Genomic DNA, 12,276 nt, shown 5'->3' with positions numbered 1-12,276 from the left:
CTAATATTAGCAGGATTTAAGGGGGCAGTCACTTTTCTACGGGGAATTTGTACCCCCTCCTAGTATAAGCAGGACTTAATTGGGCAGTCACTTTTCTACGGGGAATTTGTACCCCCTTCTAATATAAGCAGGATTTAAGGGTTCAGTCACTTTTTTCGGGGAAATTATACCCCCTCCTAATATAAGCAGGATTTAAAGGGGCAGTCACTTTTCTACGGGGAAATTATACCCCCTCCTAATATAAGCAGGATTTAAGGGGGCCGTAACTTTTTCAGGGGAATTTGTACCCCCTCCTAATATAAGCAGGATATAAGGGGGCAGTCACATTTCTACAGGGAAATTGTACCCCCTTCTCATATTAGTAGGATTTAATAGGGCAGTCATTTTCTACGGGAAATTGTACCCCCTTCTCATATTAGCAGGATTTAATAGGGCAGTCACTTTTCTACAGGGAAATTATACCCCCTCCTAATATAAGCACGATATAAGGGGGCAGTCACTTTTCTACGGCGAAATTATACCCCCTCCTAATATAAGCAGGATATAAGGGGGCAGACACTTTTCTACGGGGAAATTGTACCCCCTTCTCATATTAGCAGGATTTAATAGGCAGTCACTTTTCTACAGGGAAATTGTACCCCCTTCTCATATTAGCAGGATTTAAAAGGGCAGTCACTTTTCTACGGGGAAATTGTACCCCCTTCTCATATAAGCAGGATTTAATAGGGCTGTCACTTTTCTACGGGGAAATTGTACCCCCTCCTAATATAAGCAGGATATAAGTGGGCAGTCACTTTTCTACGGGAAAATTATACCCCCTCCTAATATAAGCAGGATTTAATAGGGCAGTCACTTTTCTACGGGGAAATTGTACCCCCTCCTAATATTAGCAGGATTTAAGGGGGCAGTCACTTTTCTACGGGGAAATTATACCCCCTCCTAATATTAGCAGGATTTAAGGGGGCAGTCACTTTTCTACGGGAAATTGTACCCCCTCCTAATATTAGCAGGATTTAAGGGGGCAGTCACTTTTCTACGGGGAATTTGTACCCCCTCCTAATATAAGCAGGACTTAAGGGGGCAGTCACCTTTCTACGGGGAATTTGTACCCCCTTCTAATATAAGCAGGATTTAAGGGTTCAGTCACTTTTTTCGGGGAAATTATACCCCCTCCTAATATAAGCAGGATTTAAAGGGGCAGTCACTTTTCTACGAGGAAATTACACCCCCTCCTAATATAAGCAGGATTTAAGGGGGCCGTCACTTTTTTAGGGGAATTTGTACCCCCTCCTAATATAAGCAGGATATAAGGGGGCAGTCACATTTCTACAGGGAGATTGTACCCCCTTCTCATATTAGTAGGATTTAATAGGGCAGTCATTTTCTACGGGGAAATTGTACCCCCTTCTCATATTAGTAGGATTTAATAGGGCAGTCACATTTCTACGGGGAAATTATACCCCCTCCTAATATAAGCAGGATATAAGGGGGCAGTCACTTTTCTACGGGGAAATTATACCCCCTCCTAATATAAGCAGGATATAAGGGGCAGGCACTTTTCTACGGGGAAATTGTACCCCCTTCTCATATTAGCAGGATTTAATAGGCAGTCACTTTTCTACAGGGAAATGTACCCCCTTCTCATATTAGCAGGATTTTAAAGGGCAGTCACTTTTCTACGGGGAAATTGTACCCCCTTCTCATATAAGCAGGATTTAATAGGGCTGTCACTTTTCTACGGGGAAATTATACCCCTCCTAATATAAGAAGGATATAAGGGGAAAGTCACTTTTCTACGGGGAAATTATACCCCCTCCCAATATAAGCAGGATTTAAAGGGGCAGTCACTTTTCTACGGGAAATTGTACCCCCTCCTAATATAAGCAGGATATAAGAGGGAAGTCACTTTTCTACGGGGAAATTGTACCCCCTTCTCATATTAGCAGGATTTAATAGGCAGTCACTTTTCTACAGGGAAATTGTACCCCCTCCTAATATAAGCAGGATTTAAAAGGGCAGTCACTTTTCTACGGGGAAATTGTACCCCCTTCTCATATAAGACGGATTTAATAGGGCTGTCACTTTTCTACGGGGAAATTATACCCCCTCCTAATATAAGAAGGATATAAGGGGGCAGTCACTTTTCTACGGGGAAATTGTACCCCCTCCTAATATAAGCAGGATATAAGGGGGCAGTCACTTTTCTACGGGGAAATTGTACCCCCTTCTCATATTAGCAGGATTTAATAGGGCAGTCACTTTTCTACGGGGAAATTGTACCCCATCCTCATATTAGCAGGATTTAATAGGGCAGTCACTTTTCTACGCGGAAATTGTACCCCCTCCTAATATAAACAGGATATAAGGGGGAAGTCACTTTTCTACGGGGAAATTGTACCCCCTTCTCATATTAGCAGGATTTAATAGGCAGTCACTTTTCTACAGGGAAATTGTACCCCCTCCTAATATAAGCAGGATTTAAAAGGGCAGTCACTTTTCTACGGGGAAATTGTACCCCCTTCTCATATAAGAAGGATTTAATAGGGCTGTCACTTTTCTACGGGGAAATTGTACCCCCTCCTAATATAAGCAGTATTTAAGGGGGCAGTCACTTTTCTACGGGGAATTTGTACCCCCTCCTAATATAAGAAGGATTTGAGAGGTCAGTCACTTTTCTAAGCGGAAATTGTACCCCCTCCTAATATAAGCAGGATATAAGGGGGTAGTCACTTTTCTACCGGGAAATTATACCCCCTCCTAATATAATCAGGATTTAAGGGGCAGTCACTTTTCTACGGGGAATTTGTACCCCCTCCTAATATAAGCAGGATTTAAGGGGGCAGTCACTTTTCTACGGGGAATTTTTACCCCCTCCTAATATAAGCAGGATATAAGGGGGCAGTCACATTTCTTAAGGGAAATTGTACCCCCTCCTAATATTAGCAGGATTTAATAGGCAGTCTCTTTTCTACAGGGAAATTGTACCCCCTTCTCATATTAGCAGGATTTAAAAGGGCAGTCACTTTTCTACGGGGAAATTGTACCCCCTTCTCATATAAGAAGGATTTAATAGGGCTGTCACTTTTCTACGGGGAAATTATACCCCCTCCCAATATAAGCAGGATATAAAGGGGCAGTCAGTTTTCTACGGGGAAATTGTACCCCCTCCTAATATAAGCAGGATATAAGGGGGCAATCACTTTTCTACGTGTAAATTGTACCCCCTTCTCATATTAGCAGGATTTAATAGGGCAGTCACTTCTCTACGGGGAAATTGTACCCCATCCTCATATTAGCAGGATTTAATAGGGCAGTCACTTTTCTACGCGGAAATTGTACCCCCTCCTAATATAAACAGGATATAAGGGGGCAGTCACTTTTCTACGGGGAAATTGTACCCCCTCCTAATATAAGCAGTATTTAAGGGGGCAGTCACTTTTCTACGGGGAATTTGTACCCCCTCCTAATATAAGCAGGATTTGAGAGGTCAGTCACTTTTCTACGCGGAAATTGTACCCCCTCCTAATATAAGCAGGATATAAGGGGGTAGTCACTTTTCTACGGGGAAATTATACCCCCTCCTAATATAATCAGGATTTAAGGGGCAGCCACTTTTCTACGGGGAATTTGTACCCCCTCCTAATATAAGCAGGATTTAAGGGGGCAGTCACTTTTCTACTTGGAATTTGTACCCCCTCCTAATATAAGCAGGATATAAGGGGCAGTCACATTTCTACAGGGAAATTGTACCCCCTTCTCATATTAGCAGGATTTAATAGGGCAGTCACTTTTCTACGGGGAAATTGTACCCTCTTCTCATATTAGCAGGATTTAATAGGGCAGTCACTTTTCTACGGGGAAATTGTACCCCCTTGTCATATTAGCAGGATTTAATAGGGCAGTCACTTTTCTACGGGGAAATTATACCCCCTCCTAATATAAGCAGGATATAAGTGGGCAGTCACTTTTCTACGGGGAAATTATACCCCCCTCCTAATATAAGCAGGATTTAATAGGGCTGTCACTTTTCTACGGGGAAATTGTACCCCCTCCTAATATAAGCAGGATTTAAGGGGGCAGTCACTTCTACGGGGAATTTGTACCCCCTCCTAGTATAAGCAGGCTTTAAGGGGGCAGTCACTTTTCTACGGGGAAATTGTACCCCCTCCTAATATAAGCAGGATATAAGGGGCAGTCAGTTCTCTACGCGGAATTTGTACCCCCTCCTAATATAAGCAGGATTTAAGGGGGCAGTCACTTTTCTACGGGGAATTTGTTCCCCCTCCTAATATAAGCAGGATATAAGGGGGCAGTCACATTTCTACAGGGAAATTGTACCCCCTTCTCATATTAGCAGGATTTAATAGGGCAGTCACTTTTCTACGGGGAAATTGTACCCCCTTCTCATATTAGCAGGATTTAATAGGGCAGTCACTTTTCTACGGGGAAATTGTACCCCCTTCTCATATTAGCAGGAATTAATAGGGCAGTCACGTTTCTACGGGGAATTTGTACCCCCTCCTAATATAAGCAGGATATAAGGGGGCAGTCAATTTTCTACGGGGAAATTGTACCCCTTCTCATATTAGCAGGATTTAATAGGGCAGTCACTTTTCTACGGGGAAATTGTACCCCCTCCTAATATAAGCAGGATATAAGGGGGCAGTCACTTTTCTACGGGGAAATTGTACCCCCTCCTAATATAAACTGGATATAAGGGGGCAGTCACTTTTCTACGGGGAAATTGTACCCCCTTCTCATATTAGCAGGATTTAATAGGGCAGTCACTTTTCTACGGGGAAATTGTACCCCCTCTTAATATGAGCAGGATTTAAAGGGGCAGTCACTTTTCTACGGGAAAATTATACCCCCTCCTAATATAAGCAGGATTTAAGTGGGCAGTCACTTTTCTACGGGGAAATTGTACCCCCTCCTAATATTAGCAGGATTTAAGGGGGCAGTCACTTTTCTACGGGGAATTTGTACCCCCTCCTAATATAAGCAGGACTTAATTGGGCAGTCACTTTTCTACGTGGAATTTGTACCCTCTTCTAATATAAGCAGGATTTAAGGGTTCAGTCACTTTTTTCGGGGAAATTATACCCCCTCCTAATATAAGCAGGATTTAAAGGGGCAGTCACTTTTCTACGGGGAAATTATACCCCCTCCTAATATAAGCAGGATTTAAGGGGGCCGTCACTTTTTTAGGGGAATTTGTACCCCCTCCTAATATAAGCAGGATATAAGGGGGCAGTCACATTTCTACAGGGAAATTGTACCCCCTTCTCATATTAGTAGGATTTAATAGGGCAGTCATTTTCTTCGGGGAAATTGTACCCCCTTCTCATATTAGCAGGATTTAATAGGCAGTCACTTTTCTACAGGGAAATTGTACCCCCTTGTCATATTAGCAGGATTTAATAGGGCAGTCACTTTTCTACGGGGAAATTATACCCCCTCCTAATATAAGCAGGATATAAGTGGGCAGTCACTTTTCTACGGGGAAATTATACCCCCCTCCTAATATAAGCAGGATTTAATAGGGCTGTCATTTTTCTACGGGGAAATTGTACCCCCTCCTAATATAAGCAGGATTTAAGGGGGCAGTCACTTCTACGGGGAATTTGTACCCCCTCCTAGTATAAGCAGGCTTTAAGGGGGCAGTCACTTTTCTACGGGGAAATTGTACCCCCTCCTAATATAAGCAGGATATAAGGGGCAGTCAGTTTTCTACGCGGAATTTGTACCCCCTCCTAATATAAGCAGGATTTAAGGGGGCAGTCACTTTTCTACGGGGAATTTGTTCCCCCTCCTAATATAAGCAGGATATAAGGGGGCAGTCACATTTCTACAGGGAAATTGTACCCCCTTCTCATATTAGCAGGATTTAATAGGGCAGTCACTTTTCTACGGGGAAATTGTACCCCCTTCTCATATTAGCAGGATTTAATAGGGCAGTCACTTTTCTACGGGGAAATTGTACCCCCTTCTCATATTAGCAGGAATTAATAGGGCAGTCACGTTTCTACGGGGAATTTGTACCCCCTCCTAATATAAGCAGGATATAAGGGGGCAGTCAATTTTCTACGGGGAAATTGTACCCCTTCTCATATTAGCAGGATTTAATAGGGCAGTCACTTTTCTACGGGGAAATTGTACCCCCTCCTAATATAAGCAGGATATAAGGGGGCAGGCACTTTTCTACGGGGAAATTGTACCCCCTTCTCATATTAGCAGGATTTAATAGGCAGTCACTTTTCTACAGGGAAATTGTACCCCCTTCTCATATTAGCAGGATTTAAAAGGGCAGTCACTTTTCTACGGGGAAATTGTACCCCCTTCTCATATTAGCAGGATTTAATAGGCAGTCACTTTTCTACAGGGAAATTGTACCCCCTTCTCATATTAGCAGGATTTAAAAGGGCAGTCACTTTTCTACGGGGAAATTGTACCCCCTTCTCATATAAGAAGGATTTAATAGGGCTGTCACTTTTCTACGGGGAATTTGTACCCCCTCCTAATATGAGCAGGATTTAAAGGGGCATTCACTTTTCTACGGGAAAATTATACCCCCTCCTAATATAAGCAGGATTTAAGTGTGCAGTCACTTTTCTACGGGGAAATTGTACCCCCTCGTAATATTAGCAGGATTTAAGGGGGCAGTCACTTTTCTACGGGGAAATTATACCCCCTCCTAATATTAGCAGGATTTAAGGGGGCAGTCACTTTTCTACGGGGAAATTGTACCCCCTCCTAATATTAGCAGGATTTAAGGGGGCAGTCACTTTTCTACGGGGAATTTGTACCCCCTCCTAGTATAAGCAGGACTTAATTGGGCAGTCACTTTTCTACGGGGAATTTGTACCCCCTTCTAATATAAGCAGGATTTAAGGGTTCAGTCACTTTTTTCGGGGAAATTATACCCCCTCCTAATATAAGCAGGATTTAAAGGGGCAGTCACTTTTCTACGGGGAAATTATACCCCCTCCTAATATAAGCAGGATTTAAGGGGGCCGTAACTTTTTCAGGGGAATTTGTACCCCCTCCTAATATAAGCAGGATATAAGGGGGCAGTCACATTTCTACAGGGAAATTGTACCCCCTTCTCATATTAGTAGGATTTAATAGGGCAGTCATTTTCTACGGGAAATTGTACCCCCTTCTCATATTAGCAGGATTTAATAGGGCAGTCACTTTTCTACAGGGAAATTATACCCCCTCCTAATATAAGCACGATATAAGGGGGCAGTCACTTTTCTACGGCGAAATTATACCCCCTCCTAATATAAGCAGGATATAAGGGGGCAGACACTTTTCTACGGGGAAATTGTACCCCCTTCTCATATTAGCAGGATTTAATAGGCAGTCACTTTTCTACAGGGAAATTGTACCCCCTTCTCATATTAGCAGGATTTAAAAGGGCAGTCACTTTTCTACGGGGAAATTGTACCCCCTTCTCATATAAGCAGGATTTAATAGGGCTGTCACTTTTCTACGGGGAAATTGTACCCCCTCCTAATATAAGCAGGATATAAGTGGGCAGTCACTTTTCTACGGGAAAATTATACCCCCTCCTAATATAAGCAGGATTTAATAGGGCAGTCACTTTTCTACGGGGAAATTGTACCCCCTCCTAATATTAGCAGGATTTAAGGGGGCAGTCACTTTTCTACGGGGAAATTATACCCCCTCCTAATATTAGCAGGATTTAAGGGGGCAGTCACTTTTCTACGGGAAATTGTACCCCCTCCTAATATTAGCAGGATTTAAGGGGGCAGTCACTTTTCTACGGGGAATTTGTACCCCCTCCTAATATAAGCAGGACTTAAGGGGGCAGTCACCTTTCTACGGGGAATTTGTACCCCCTTCTAATATAAGCAGGATTTAAGGGTTCAGTCACTTTTTTCGGGGAAATTATACCCCCTCCTAATATAAGCAGGATTTAAAGGGGCAGTCACTTTTCTACGAGGAAATTACACCCCCTCCTAATATAAGCAGGATTTAAGGGGGCCGTCACTTTTTTAGGGGAATTTGTACCCCCTCCTAATATAAGCAGGATATAAGGGGGCAGTCACATTTCTACAGGGAGATTGTACCCCCTTCTCATATTAGTAGGATTTAATAGGGCAGTCATTTTCTACGGGGAAATTGTACCCCCTTCTCATATTAGTAGGATTTAATAGGGCAGTCACATTTCTACGGGGAAATTATACCCCCTCCTAATATAAGCAGGATATAAGGGGGCAGTCACTTTTCTACGGGGAAATTATACCCCCTCCTAATATAAGCAGGATATAAGGGGCAGGCACTTTTCTACGGGGAAATTGTACCCCCTTCTCATATTAGCAGGATTTAATAGGCAGTCACTTTTCTACAGGGAAATGTACCCCCTTCTCATATTAGCAGGATTTTAAAGGGCAGTCACTTTTCTACGGGGAAATTGTACCCCCTTCTCATATAAGCAGGATTTAATAGGGCTGTCACTTTTCTACGGGGAAATTATACCCCTCCTAATATAAGAAGGATATAAGGGGAAAGTCACTTTTCTACGGGGAAATTATACCCCCTCCCAATATAAGCAGGATTTAAAGGGGCAGTCACTTTTCTACGGGAAATTGTACCCCCTCCTAATATAAGCAGGATATAAGAGGGAAGTCACTTTTCTACGGGGAAATTGTACCCCCTTCTCATATTAGCAGGATTTAATAGGCAGTCACTTTTCTACAGGGAAATTGTACCCCCTCCTAATATAAGCAGGATTTAAAAGGGCAGTCACTTTTCTACGGGGAAATTGTACCCCCTTCTCATATAAGACGGATTTAATAGGGCTGTCACTTTTCTACGGGGAAATTATACCCCCTCCTAATATAAGAAGGATATAAGGGGGCAGTCACTTTTCTACGGGGAAATTGTACCCCCTCCTAATATAAGCAGGATATAAGGGGGCAGTCACTTTTCTACGGGGAAATTGTACCCCCTTCTCATATTAGCAGGATTTAATAGGGCAGTCACTTTTCTACGGGGAAATTGTACCCCATCCTCATATTAGCAGGATTTAATAGGGCAGTCACTTTTCTACGCGGAAATTGTACCCCCTCCTAATATAAACAGGATATAAGGGGGAAGTCACTTTTCTACGGGGAAATTGTACCCCCTTCTCATATTAGCAGGATTTAATAGGCAGTCACTTTTCTACAGGGAAATTGTACCCCCTCCTAATATAAGCAGGATTTAAAAGGGCAGTCACTTTTCTACGGGGAAATTGTACCCCCTTCTCATATAAGAAGGATTTAATAGGGCTGTCACTTTTCTACGGGGAAATTGTACCCCCTCCTAATATAAGCAGTATTTAAGGGGGCAGTCACTTTTCTACGGGGAATTTGTACCCCCTCCTAATATAAGAAGGATTTGAGAGGTCAGTCACTTTTCTAAGCGGAAATTGTACCCCCTCCTAATATAAGCAGGATATAAGGGGGTAGTCACTTTTCTACCGGGAAATTATACCCCCTCCTAATATAATCAGGATTTAAGGGGCAGTCACTTTTCTACGGGGAATTTGTACCCCCTCCTAATATAAGCAGGATTTAAGGGGGCAGTCACTTTTCTACGGGGAATTTTTACCCCCTCCTAATATAAGCAGGATATAAGGGGGCAGTCACATTTCTTAAGGGAAATTGTACCCCCTCCTAATATTAGCAGGATTTAATAGGCAGTCTCTTTTCTACAGGGAAATTGTACCCCCTTCTCATATTAGCAGGATTTAAAAGGGCAGTCACTTTTCTACGGGGAAATTGTACCCCCTTCTCATATAAGAAGGATTTAATAGGGCTGTCACTTTTCTACGGGGAAATTATACCCCCTCCCAATATAAGCAGGATATAAAGGGGCAGTCAGTTTTCTACGGGGAAATTGTACCCCCTCCTAATATAAGCAGGATATAAGGGGGCAATCACTTTTCTACGTGTAAATTGTACCCCCTTCTCATATTAGCAGGATTTAATAGGGCAGTCACTTCTCTACGGGGAAATTGTACCCCATCCTCATATTAGCAGGATTTAATAGGGCAGTCACTTTTCTACGCGGAAATTGTACCCCCTCCTAATATAAACAGGATATAAGGGGGCAGTCACTTTTCTACGGGGAAATTGTACCCCCTCCTAATATAAGCAGTATTTAAGGGGGCAGTCACTTTTCTACGGGGAATTTGTACCCCCTCCTAATATAAGCAGGATTTGAGAGGTCAGTCACTTTTCTACGCGGAAATTGTACCCCCTCCTAATATAAGCAGGATATAAGGGGGTAGTCACTTTTCTACGGGGAAATTATACCCCCTCCTAATATAATCAGGATTTAAGGGGCAGCCACTTTTCTACGGGGAATTTGTACCCCCTCCTAATATAAGCAGGATTTAAGGGGGCAGTCACTTTTCTACTTGGAATTTGTACCCCCTCCTAATATAAGCAGGATATAAGGGGCAGTCACATTTCTACAGGGAAATTGTACCCCCTTCTCATATTAGCAGGATTTAATAGGGCAGTCACTTTTCTACGGGGAAATTGTACCCTCTTCTCATATTAGCAGGATTTAATAGGGCAGTCACTTTTCTACGGGGAAATTGTACCCCCTTGTCATATTAGCAGGATTTAATAGGGCAGTCACTTTTCTACGGGGAAATTATACCCCCTCCTAATATAAGCAGGATATAAGTGGGCAGTCACTTTTCTACGGGGAAATTATACCCCCCTCCTAATATAAGCAGGATTTAATAGGGCTGTCACTTTTCTACGGGGAAATTGTACCCCCTCCTAATATAAGCAGGATTTAAGGGGGCAGTCACTTCTACGGGGAATTTGTACCCCCTCCTAGTATAAGCAGGCTTTAAGGGGGCAGTCACTTTTCTACGGGGAAATTGTACCCCCTCCTAATATAAGCAGGATATAAGGGGCAGTCAGTTCTCTACGCGGAATTTGTACCCCCTCCTAATATAAGCAGGATTTAAGGGGGCAGTCACTTTTCTACGGGGAATTTGTTCCCCCTCCTAATATAAGCAGGATATAAGGGGGCAGTCACATTTCTACAGGGAAATTGTACCCCCTTCTCATATTAGCAGGATTTAATAGGGCAGTCACTTTTCTACGGGGAAATTGTACCCCCTTCTCATATTAGCAGGATTTAATAGGGCAGTCACTTTTCTACGGGGAAATTGTACCCCCTTCTCATATTAGCAGGAATTAATAGGGCAGTCACGTTTCTACGGGGAATTTGTACCCCCTCCTAATATAAGCAGGATATAAGGGGGCAGTCAATTTTCTACGGGGAAATTGTACCCCTTCTCATATTAGCAGGATTTAATAGGGCAGTCACTTTTCTACGGGGAAATTGTACCCCCTCCTAATATAAGCAGGATATAAGGGGGCAGTCACTTTTCTACGGGGAAATTGTACCCCCTCCTAATATAAACTGGATATAAGGGGGCAGTCACTTTTCTACGGGGAAATTGTACCCCCTTCTCATATTAGCAGGATTTAATAGGGCAGTCACTTTTCTACGGGGAAATTGTACCCCCTCTTAATATGAGCAGGATTTAAAGGGGCAGTCACTTTTCTACGGGAAAATTATACCCCCTCCTAATATAAGCAGGATTTAAGTGGGCAGTCACTTTTCTACGGGGAAATTGTACCCCCTCCTAATATTAGCAGGATTTAAGGGGGCAGTCACTTTTCTACGGGGAATTTGTACCCCCTCCTAATATAAGCAGGACTTAATTGGGCAGTCACTTTTCTACGTGGAATTTGTACCCTCTTCTAATATAAGCAGGATTTAAGGGTTCAGTCACTTTTTTCGGGGAAATTATACCCCCTCCTAATATAAGCAGGATTTAAAGGGGCAGTCACTTTTCTACGGGGAAATTATACCCCCTCCTAATATAAGCAGGATTTAAGGGGGCCGTCACTTTTTTAGGGGAATTTGTACCCCCTCCTAATATAAGCAGGATATAAGGGGGCAGTCACATTTCTACAGGGAAATTGTACCCCCTTCTCATATTAGTAGGATTTAATAGGGCAGTCATTTTCTTCGGGGAAATTGTACCCCCTTCTCATATTAGCAGGATTTAATAGGCAGTCACTTTTCTACAGGGAAATTGTACCCCCTTCTCATATTAGCAGGATTTAAAAGGCCAGTCACTTTTCTACGGGGAAATTGTACCCCCTTCTCATATAAGCAGGATTTAATAGGGCTGTCACTTTTCTACGGGGAAATTATACCCCCTCCTAA

This window comes from Lepisma saccharinum, unplaced genomic scaffold (genome assembly GCF_977018435.1).
Source record: "Lepisma saccharinum unplaced genomic scaffold, izLepSacc3.1 HAP1_SCAFFOLD_8, whole genome shotgun sequence".
In the NCBI taxonomy this organism is placed as follows: Eukaryota; Metazoa; Arthropoda; class Insecta; order Zygentoma; family Lepismatidae; genus Lepisma; species Lepisma saccharinum.
The sequence above is the reverse complement of the archived record's forward strand: the minus strand, read 5'-3'. Positions refer to the sequence as shown.